The sequence below is a fragment of the Oreochromis aureus genome, linkage group 7, assembly GCF_013358895.1.
Source record: "Oreochromis aureus strain Israel breed Guangdong linkage group 7, ZZ_aureus, whole genome shotgun sequence".
In the NCBI taxonomy this organism is placed as follows: Eukaryota; Metazoa; Chordata; class Actinopteri; order Cichliformes; family Cichlidae; genus Oreochromis; species Oreochromis aureus.
In genome coordinates, this window is record NC_052948.1 from 24465908 (window position 1) to 24478085 (window position 12178).

A 12178-nucleotide genomic window follows, 5' to 3' on the forward strand; every position below is an offset into this window, starting at 1 on the left:
CTAAAATTATTAACCGTGTTGATCTAAACTGTGTTCAGATCAAGGAACTGACCTCACAGCTCAGTGTTCACTAGTGCTGCTTGTTTCAGTCATTGAGCAAATGTACTGTTTATAAGGTTGGAGAAACCTGCAGGCAGCTAAGAGAGAAGGAGTCACTTGGATGAGTGGTGACACGTTTTCTCCAACTAAAAACGCTACGTCCAGATGAAGAGAACCAACTTTTTGGGATGTCTTTGGATACCTTTGCATATGTAATTTGAAAATACTACTTGTGCCCCAAAAATTATGTTATTGATCAAACTTAACCATTTGCTTTTGCAAAAAAAAAAAAAAGCATATTTTTCTTACAAAACATTAACTTTTTATTGTATATATGCAATATTGTGACTACAGTATTTATAATGCTGCCTTGAAAATGCTAGGATGCAGCAATGTAAATGAATAAGAACAAGGTGGTCTACGCGCACAAACACAATGTGTTGCAGTGTGAAGAAAAACATTCCTTCATCTTTGCAAGATACATTAAGGTGCCGTGGCCTTCGGGGTCTTTACTGCACTGAATGCGCTCAGTGAAACTGTGTGGGCTTGACGGTGCAACTTTGATTAATTTGTTTCAAACAAACGTACTTGTTGAAAGTAATATGTGTGACTTTTTAAGGCCTACAGCAACAAGGTAGAAGGTGTGGTTTAAAGTTTTTCTTTAGTAAGATGAGTCACACAGTCTGTTGTATTATGCCACTGTGGATTTTTACCTAGTAAGCAGTTTAGTCCTATTGTATGTTTATGCATTTCATGTTTGTTGAAATCAGGGATAAGATTATAGTTTAAATCATTGATTTAATAGTGGTATTATTATGACCATCTATCAATTATACAGAAACAGCAGGACCAAAGTTTGCTTAACAGCTTACATGTTGTAAAGTTTGGGGGTTTTTTAATCTAGCCTATAATTAGAAATCATCCTTTAATAAGGACAAGTTGAAAATCATCAAAGTTATACAACGTTAAATGTGTATAAATGTTGATACATTTCACTGAGTCCCATTCAGTCAGTCTATACTAGGATGGTATAACTGTCTTTTTTTTTTTTCTTTTACTCATTTCAATTATAAGACCTTCATTTTTTTTCTCAAACCTAAGTCGATATAGACAAAGAGAAAGAAGGAGAGGAGGACAGCTATGGTGGAAATTTCCAAGACACCAGGAGAACATGGACGTGATGCAGGTATCCTAGCTGGCTTGTTCTATTTTCTTTGCCCTAAGGCTTTAAATTATCCTAATAAAAAGCCATGTTAAGCCCCAGCTAATGCAAGCATGAGATATGTCTGCCTCTGCATCTCACTCTAAACATTCATCTCACTCCTGCTGCACCAGGCTTGTCTTGTCTTTCATCCCTGTTCACTCTCAGTCTCTCACTCTGCTGCCTTTAATGCTACTGGGTTTTTCCTGACTGAGGCCATGCTTTCCTCTGTGTGTAAGCCTTCCCAAATGAATGCATGTTAACCGACTGATTGAAAGACATTTATTGGCTTAAAATCATGCTTTTAAGTATATGCTCCCTTTTTCACCAGGGGCAAAGCTCTACATGTTTTGACTTCGCAGAGTTTTCCACTGGATGCCTCTTCCTGAAACAATTCTGCAGAAATTTGTATCTCCAACTGGAATCAAACCAACGACCTTTCACAGCTGCCAACTGCTACTAATATTTTTTTCTGACTTTCAAGTGGAAAGAATATTGTTTTAAAACGATACAAAGGCTATTTTTTTATAAGTAGTTTGTTAAATCCCTTCTAAAATACAAAAAAACAACAAGATTCAGTATTTAAAAATAAACGATACACAAATCTGAGAATTACCTACATGGTAACAAACACATTATCCCTAATCTGTAAGTCAACTTGTCCACTCCTCCTTATTAATCCCTTCTAAAGTCAGCAGCAGGCTAATTTAAACCCTCTTTTACTTGTGTGTTTGTACTGGATGCCCTTCCCGGTATTTGTGTCTGTATATGTTCGCCTGTCTCCTCTTGTAAGTGATACGTGCTAAAATCACAGCCACACACGTATACAAAAAGAGGACAGGTGGGACTGTTGATAGGATCACAGTAAAAAGGTAAATGGTGCATGTCACTAAGTGAGTCAGAAGCACAGGAATGTAGGGGACACCACTGATCTCAAACACACACATTTCAGACTTGTGTGTTCATTCCCTGTTAGATACACTGCTGTGCCATACGACATTTCTCCACTTACATATAGTGAAGTTATTCTTTAAATGTTACTGCTTTTGTTCCGTTCTCTGTCAAGATGATTCCACACTGCTTCAACAGTGTGGAGGTCCTGGTTCTGGGGAACCCAATCCATAACTTAGTGTTCCCTAATGTGCTTTTCTACCCAGGGATGCATTTACTGCATTGGCAGCGTTTTTAGGGTGATTGTCGTGCTGAAAGTGAAGCTGTTGCCATCAAAATTCCATCAATTTCCCAACATTGAGCTCCCAAGCACCCCAACGCCAGAGCCTCGACCATGTTTTACCGATGGCTGTAGACACTCACTGTTGTACCTCCTGAATCCTCTGTGCATACTGAACTACTTTCTCATTTAGATTCATCACTGTTTCCGCTGATTATTGTTGTAGTTCTTGTGTAATTTGGCATATATCAGCTTTTTCTCCCTTGCTTAAAGATGGCTTCTTGACAGCCCCTTTTTCATTGAGAATACTTCTAATGAGGTTTCAGTGAACAGTAGATAGAACAGCTCAAGGGGCAGATGCATCTCAGATAGCGTTTATCTGCTATAAATGCTTTCCCCTTCTGCTGAGGAGCCAGATCTGCCTTGGTGCTTTAAACAGCACACATTCTTGAGACAGCCTTAAGAATCAAGCATACACCATTATGTAGTAAAAGTTAGGCAATTTACGTAGAAAGAACAGCATCCCCAGGCTACATCTGTAAATCATTGCTGGGTGGCAGCCCTTCCCAAAATCACTAACAACAGGGATTCCAAAAAAACCCCAAAACTGTGGGCTTAACAAATATCTTGTGCTGTGCTTCTGTGAAAAAGCTGGTAATAGAAACATGCAGTGGAAATGTATAGAAGGTTCTGTATTGGGCACCAGAATCATCACTGCTTGAGTATAAAAGAAGTAATAGTGAGAATGATTTGGTACTCAAACGTAATTGGACAGATGCAGATGTGATGAGCCGGTCAAACTAAAGCCTCACGCTTGAAATTTTTTAGTCCATTTAAGGTGTTGGACTTTGGACACATAGAATTCAGCTCACTGCAACCACCTAATGTGTGGGGGGATCTGTGTCTTTCGCAGAGACTGTGTGATAATCATCTTCTTTCTTTTCACTCATATAGCTGCACGTCCTGTTGTTTCCGTCGACAGTGAAATCATCAGAGAATATCAGTGACTAAACCATAGCAGATGCACTGCCATGCTTGGAAGATGAGGCGATATCGCTCATAAGCTGTTGCTTTTTCTCTCTACACTTCTGTATGGAGTGTCCAACTATTTCTAAACACTTGTAGTAAAAGAGCAGTTCTGTAGTTCTTTTAATATTGATGAAAATGTCCTCAAATTAAAGAATTGGCACTTTGATTTCATCTGTGTAAAAAAGTAAATTGTGCACACATGCACAAATTTATACACCACCTAAAACACTGACTTAGAATATTTAAAGGTAGAATTAGCATTGTAAAAAATTCTAAATGATACCTTTATCATTTAGCTGTAATTTGAGTAAATAGTAACATGTTTGTACTCCACTACGTTTTAGCTTAATTTTTACTGCAGCAAATCCAGATTTGAGACACCTTGAATGAACAGTACTCCAAATTAATCAAAACTAAATAAAAATATGCACTTATGCACAACTGAAATGTTTAAAATCTGTACACTGCTTAACAGTTACACTAGTTCAAATTTTCAAATTTCTTTAATGTCATTATAAATGTTTTGATATTTAAAGTACATTGGTTTGTTATAGTCAGCTAAATGCTCTGTGACAAAAAGTGCCTGTTTAAAGGTCTTCTGTCAGGCCTGCAGAGGATGAGTGTATGATACTTGAAAGTTCTCGGGTGAGTATGAGTATCGCTGTAACACAGAAACACACACATACACTCATTCTTATCACCAAAGTCATGCGGTGCCATTCTGACCTGTTGAGTCAGCTCACACTCATTAAAAACCTTTAATGAGTTTGGCTTGAAATGAAACCAGGGAGGCTGATAGCATGGGGCAGTAAAGTACACCCACCACCCCTTAAAACACACAAATATCATGCATACATTGATAACTTACTTTATTTCATTTGTATGTAAAAAGAAAAACTTAACTCCAGAGCAGAGGGTCTTGTTGTTAGGTTGTTGGCGCCCCCTGTTGATAGTCCATTGTTTTTGCATGGATTCTTTTACATAGGCACTGGGCAAAATAATGAGAACACCACATGAAAGAGAAACATGTTACCTTTGATGTATTTGTTACGCATCCAGCTGCAGCAGCAAGTCATAGAAGGGCAGCCAACCTGCAGCACTTACTGGTTTTAAACTACTATTAGTGCTTGACTGGATATGTGGGTTCATAAAACAGCATGGGACAACTTACAGTTTCAAAGAGGCAAAAATCAGTGTAGAACAGAAAGGTTTACACACATTGCTTTGTTGTGGTAAAAAAAATAAATAAATTAAATTATTGTTCCCTCTTCCCTCTGCTTTTTAATTTTTGCATCAGAAGTATCTGCTTTGTCTTTTTTTCCCCCCATCTGCCCATATTAGTGATCTGCAGGAACACAAATTATATGACTCAGTCTCTCTGGTCTCAGGAGGAACCTGCTCTAAATCAGGACTGCACAGGTAACATCAGCAAAAAAAGAAAAAGCAGAGCGACTCCCAGCAGAATAAGTTCTAAATGCCAAGAAGCCCAAAGAACAGCATCAGCACCTCTGTGGCCCGTAACGCCTTCATAAAAGGTTTGCATTTTGAGCTTTATAGAGTTCAGATTTATGACAGACTTACCGTTTTAGGAACCACTTCTTTCCAAGCACATCACACAGAGACACTTAACCTGTCTGTAACATGTTCCAAAACTGGAGCTCTGAGCAACTGATACTCAGTATTACAGCAGATGAGTCACCTTTCATGGTATTTCAGAACATGATTACACTGGGATAAAGCCAGCAGCCCACAATGTCTGCTGTCATCTATTAAAATGATGGAGGAATTATTATGAAATGGAAACCCAGATCATAATATGGGCACTATATTAACACTTCAGGCTGATGCTACTCTGAAACAAACTGCTAAAAAAAATCATAAGAGCTGTTGCATGTGAACCGAGATGAGAAGCATGGTGTTTTTTGTGAGCATGACCAATGCCTCCATTAAAGCATGTATTTCTCTTGTTAAATCTCAAATACGTTACTTGAGCATTTTTTGCATTATTTACAACACCCTTATTGCCTGTGAAACATATGTACATTTTTCACAGGGTGTTTTTCAAATTAAGGAGCACCTTACTTTGGAAAATACAATTATTACTAGACTCAATTTATCAAAACCACTCTGGCTTCAGCGCCTAAAATGTGAGCTCCTTGTCGTTTTTCACATTCAGCTGCGAGCTGAGTGAGGCCTAAATCCATAATTCAGCATGTGGCCCAGCCAGTGTACTTTACTGAGAACATCTTAAAATCAGACCGGCATGCTTTTTGTCAAGGTCCTCTGGTCCTCCTGTAATGACATGCCATTTTCTATCTGATTCTTCTCTTTGTTTTCTCTTTCTCTCCTGTCTGTATGTGCACGTGCGCATGTGTGTGAGTGTGCATGAATTTTCTCTGCAAGTTTGTTTCAGGGTGAAGTTTCCTCCATGTGTCCCTGCGCTCCTGGATGACGCACATGGAAGTTGTTGTCAATTAGCTCACCTGTGTGAAATTCATTGTTACCTCTTTTTACTTGAGGATGAAGAAAGTTCTCAGCTGACCCTACACTGTTGGACATGCTGTGATAGTTTTGGCTTTTGTGCAGACATATTTATTTCTGAGCTTCCCTGACGGAGAATTCTGTAACAAGCCATCTGTGAATTTTTCCTGTGGAGAGAAATCTTGCAGAAAATTTCGTTTACCCCCAACCCAGCAATAAAGCTGTGAAACTTTTATACCTTTGTGTCCTTTGAGTCCAGGGCCAAGTCAGAATCTTGATAGTTTACAGCTGAAGATTTTCACTCCTGCCTCAGATAGTCCTTGTTTACTGTGTCTTAATCTTAAATTTTCTTTTCAACCTGCTGTGACCTGTTTTCAGAGCTGTTTCAAGAGTTTTTCACTGCTTCAAAGATAAGAAAGGTAGTTGATATTCACTTAAAAAAAAAAAGACTTTCATTTATGTCAGGTTGAGATATGTTGCTCAGTGGAGAAAAAAGTAGACAGGAAATGATGGAAAAAGCTGGAGAGTGGTGGCAGAAAAAACACCTTATATGAGCAAAAAATTAATTCAGGAAAAAAAAAAGATTAATGACGAGGTATACAAAAATGATGACCTGATAAAGACTCGCGCTACAGCAACCAACTAAACACAAGGAGGGTAAAGTAATAAGGAACAGGTGAACTTAATAAAATACTGATGAAGGTAGGAAAAGAATAAAAGAGGGAACTATAAGCACAGAAAATCACATGAGGATCTCAACTTTAAAAACAGATAGGAAGTAGACTGAAAGAAGGACTAAGGCCAGTCTCATGCATGAAACAGCGTGAAACAAAGGGGGAAAACAAGAACTGAGGATAACGGCATAAAAATGTTTTTTAAATCAACAAAATAAAGGATAATACCACCTGAATCATGAATATTAGAAATACTGTAACAATTTAAAAACAGTTAATGAAGCAGCAGCTTTATATCCCAGCTTGGCTAGAAATATATTGCTCAAATTGACTCCTCACTAGAATAACTCTACAATCACTCACACAAAAATGTAATCACTGTGAAATGAGCTGATAATCAGGACTGGGAGTGAACTCGTACCAAGGAATTCCAAGGGGGTGCGATCACAGCCAGACTGGTGTTGAAAGCCCATATCTGTGGCTTAGCAGCGCACCAGAGTCCCAGAAGGCCATGCAGAGGGTGAGCAGTGAGAGTGGTGGTTTAAAAAAACAGTAGCTCTCCACATTTAAGCCAGAAAAATGTTTAACTTCTTACGTATCAGTACATGACAAGGAAAGCAAATGGACAATGTGAATAAAAGAAAAGATTTTAGCAGTTACAAAATCAGGGTTGTTATGAATATACCAGTGATCCAACTAAGAAAGCTCAAGCTGCTCATAAACAAGATGTGCAACATATCCAAAAGTGCCATTTGGGGGAGTTGCCAAAATATTCCCAAAAATCAAACATAAAGATTTTCTTGAGCAAATTAAGAGCCTTGGTAGTATGTTTGCAAGCCAGTGCTTTGAAGCCAGCACTCACATTTATATTAAGTCTTCACAAAAAATAGCAATAAAGATGAAGAGAGCTTTGTTAGAGCATATAGAGGGACTACCACCAGTTTTTATGGTGCATAATGTGACTTGAGTATCTCTACTACTATATACGGTCATCATATACAGTCATCCCCAACTTCACATTTACAGGTTGGCAACTATAAACAGTAGGCCTGTCTTAATATACTATGTTGCTTTAATTTCCTTTCTAGGGACCATAATTGAGAATATTCACCAAGACTTGAAACTAGGGCTTGAGATCATGTAAAGGTCACAGATCAAGAGAGCTGAAGAGATATTTTTCCTTCTTTTAGACTTCTAAGGCTGGACTATATTGCCAATGGTATTCACTTGCCCATCCAAATAATTGAATTTAGGTGTTCCAACCACTTTCATGGCCACAGGTGTATAAAATCAAGCAACTAAGCATGCAGACAGCTTCTACAAACATTTGTAAAAGAATGGGTTGTTCTTTGAAGCTCAGTGTATTCCAGGTTGGTACTGTCAAAGGATGCCACCAAGTCCAGTCCAGTGGAAGCAACTGGAAATGACAGCACCTCAGCCACGAAGTGGTCATCTATATAAAATCAAAGAGTGGGATCAGCATATGCTGAGGTTCATAATGGATCACCAACTTTCTGCAAAGTCAATAACTTCAGACCTCCAAACCTTACAATGCACAGAGACCTGCATGGAATAGGTTTCAGTGGCCAAGCAGCCCCATCCAAACTTTACATCACCAAGCGCGATCCAAAGCATCAGGTGCCGTGATGTAAAGCATGCTCCCACTGGACTCTCGAGCAGTGAAGACATGTTCTCTGGAGTGACAAACCACACTTCTCCTTCTGGCAGTCTGATGGATGAGTCTGAGTTTGGCGGTTGCCAGGAGAACGGTACTTGTCTGACTGCATTATGTCAAGTGTAAAGTATGGTGGAGGGGGGATTATGGTGTGTGGTTGTTTTTCAGGAGTAGGGTTCAGCCTCTTAGTTCAAGTGAAAGGAACCGTTAATACTTAAATTTTATACTCTCAACTTTTTGGGAAAGGTCTGGGGATGGCCCCTTCCTGTTCCGACATGACTGCACACCAGTGCACAAAGAAAGGTCCATAAAGACATGGATGATCGAGTTTGGTGCAGAAGAACCTGACTGGCCTGCATAGAGTCCTGAGGCCAGGCCTGCTCATCCAACATCAGTGTCTGACCTCACAAATGTACTTCTGGAAAAATGGTCAAAAATTCCCATAAACACACTCCAAGATTTTGTGGAAAGCACTCCCAGAAGAGTCGAAGCTGTTATAACTGCAAAGGGTGAGGAGTCAAGTGATTACCAAACAAGTCTTTTGAGATTTTTCTTCAGGTAAACACATGTCAAAAAACAACTTTCAGGCAATCAGTCAAACAGCTTTTGAGACAGATTACTAAAACATAACATATCAACCTCATATTAACATAGTGGAAATAATCATTAGCTTAGTTTTGTGGGGAACAAGAATTCACCTGGCTGTTTTTAAGATATTTAGGTCCACTAGTGGAATAGCAAAAAAATAAAAAAAATTAAAAAAAAATGCCAGCCCCATTCAGTGTGCACAAAAAAGCAATTTGCATATATGTGTTTTGTTTTTTTAATATTTGCCAAAAATCATATCCTCATTTCACCCAGAGGTCTCTAACCTTCAGGATTAAGCCTCAGTTTTAGTTCAGCAGTGCACACTGTCATCCATCTGTGCTGCTGCTGTCCTCATTTCAACACAGCAGCTATTGAACTGGCACGAAAACAGACTACTAGATACTGTCAGGAGGTGCAGAAATACAGTCTCTAGCTCTTCAGACTTTGATGACCTGCCAAGAGAGCATTTTTCACATTGATATTAAGATGGCAAGAGAACAGAGAGGGACACAATCACTCAGCATGGTATAACCAAAATGATACTTGTACACAAAAGTTGTGCTTCTTTTTTATACAACGGTTCATCCTTCAGTACATCTAATGCCTCACCGTTTTTGAGTCTTCTGGGTGGTTATTGTCTAAATGTGAACAGTGTAATGAGTATCTAAGGTGACTAAACAGTGACTGGGGGTGATTCATAAAGCAGCCTTCTTTTCACATGCAGAGAAACTGTGTTCTCAGTGCTCCCTTTGGTCCCCGGAGGTGATGAGTAGCTCCAGTGTCGACACAATGGCTGCACTGCAGGCCATTCAACTCCTGTGCAGATTACAGGGTTTTTAAAAGCTCCCAGTATGATCCTGCACAATTATTGAGCCACTTGTCCTGATGACAAGGCCTTATTGGAAGAAGATACTGACTTACTGATTATAACAGTCATCCATAAGTTAAGTTTGTAAATATAAGTCGCATAACTCTTTTTTTGAGGGTTTTTCATAAAATGAATTTTTAAAAACAAATAAATAAAAACAATGATCAAATTAAAAAGTCATGGTTTTAGAGTGAAACTGAGGGCTGTCGATGATTGATTGCAGACATAGTAATGTGCATTAGAGAACATTACTGTTCTCTTATAGTGGAGTCGTGGATGAAGGAGCATGAGGGATGGACAAACTCAGGCTTGTTGAAAGACATGGATTACTATTATCAAGTCACCGCTGTTGCCCTATAATAGTGTCAGAATACAGTTTCAACTTGAACACCAAAGTGACCCCACCTAAACAAACAGAGAGCAACAATGTTGGCATGAACACTCAATCTTCTCAACAGACAGATAAATTACAGTTTGGAGGTAGAGAGAAAGGATGAGAACTTAGCTGTTAGGCAGCAATTTCGTACAAAGTGCAAATTCAGAGACTTAGCAGGGAGCTCTAAGTGCACATCTGAGCAACGATTTTATTAGAAAAACAGATCTTTAAAAAAAATTGTTGTGTTGTGTGGAGCCACAGACATTTCAGTTACCGTACTGCAGAGGAGGATAGCTTTCAATCGAAATAAGTTACTGTATTACACAGCACTGTCTTATGCTTAGGTCACAGTCTGTGCTCCAAAATAGTGCAACTTTAGGAGATTCACCTCTGCTAAAAGTTACTGAAAGTATTTAGGACACCTGATTAGATTAGCTAGAAATGTTGGCCCATTAAAGTATTCTGTAATTGAAGTAAATAGATGAATATCTTGAGTGTTTCAGTTTTATATAAAATACTGATAACATCCAACTTTAGCTGCAGTTTCCAAAAATACTGACTCGATGAATTGCTAACAGGTTGAAGCTTTATAATTTAAAAGTAATAACTTGTCCACAACTGCCAGATGTTGTACATCTTATTTCTTGATACAAATGACATCCATATGTTTAAGTAAGTGTGTGTGTGTGTGTGTGTGTGTGTGTGTGTGTGTGTGTGTGTGTGTGTGTGTGTGTGTGTGTGTGTGTGTGTGTGTGCAGATGCATGTATGATTACATTCTGTTGATGAGAGTCATTTATATTAGGTTAGAAGGACTCTGTTTCCATCTGGGGACCAAAATAACGTCCCCACAAGGTAAACTATTTATTTTATGGTCACATCTTGTTCTTATGGTGATGCTAATGCAACTTTTTTTTTTCTAATTTGGTAATGACGGCTCGGGTTAATTAGAGGGGATGTCTAAGTTATTAGTGTCTTCAAAAAACCTCACACTGGTAGTAGGTTTGTGTGGTCACAAATAAAATATTACATAGAATGGGAAGATCCAATGATCAAGACTTCAGTGACTAAAAGAAAACAGAAAAACTAATTTATAAAGGTTTATATTCTTTGACGAGTACACTCAATTATTTAAGCAACCAAATGATATAAGAATGATTGAATTTTCTGTGGTAACATTAAACAGATCTCTGTGTTTCTGTCACTTTCAGACCCTTCCTGTGTTTCCCTGGGGGTTTGGTAATAAGTAACATTATCTTTGTTTGCTTTCAGTGTGCAAGCAGATGAATCAGATAGCGACTCTGTAAACTTTAAAGAACAGTGTTAGCACACCATCTAGTGGGGACATGTGCAGCATACACAGTGTGACAGAATCTCTGGGTAATCACTGGGCTTTTCTAAATCTGTGTAATCATCAAAATTATTATTTTATCTTAGACCCTAATATTTAGGCTGAACTTCACAGTCCCACATTTACAAGCAGAGTCCTTCCCTCTCCGTTATTGAGTTTTTTGTCCACTAAAGAATGGGAAAAATACACAAGTGTCAGTAGTCCTGATGCCCGAACTCCGTCACCTGGCTCCTTTCACTGTGGATGAACAGCGGTTCTACTCAGGGCCATGCTATGTGATAACTAACCAAATGTTAAGTTGCTGGACTAAGTTTGATCCAAAAGACCCCCAAGATGATAAGAACCAGGACCCCAAAACCCTTTCCCAGATGAGGATGCCAGGAATCCCACCCTCCACTCAGGCCCAGGGAAGATGATGGTTATGTCGACCATGGGGCTCGGCTGGATTCTGCCCCAATGAATTACATAGGACCATCCTCCTATTGGGGTCTAGTCCTTTGTGGGTCAGGGTGGAGACCTTGGTGGTCTGATTGCTGAAAAGAGCCTCAGATATACTCACTCTCCAGCATTAAATCCTTTAATATGCTATTGATCCCCAGAAACATTATGTATATTATTTGAATGAGCAGTCAAAAATTACAAATACCATATAATTTAAAAGTTATGTAGAGTGCATTTCACCAGACGTTTTCAAATTGATAGTGAATTAGTTCACACTGAGTTGAAA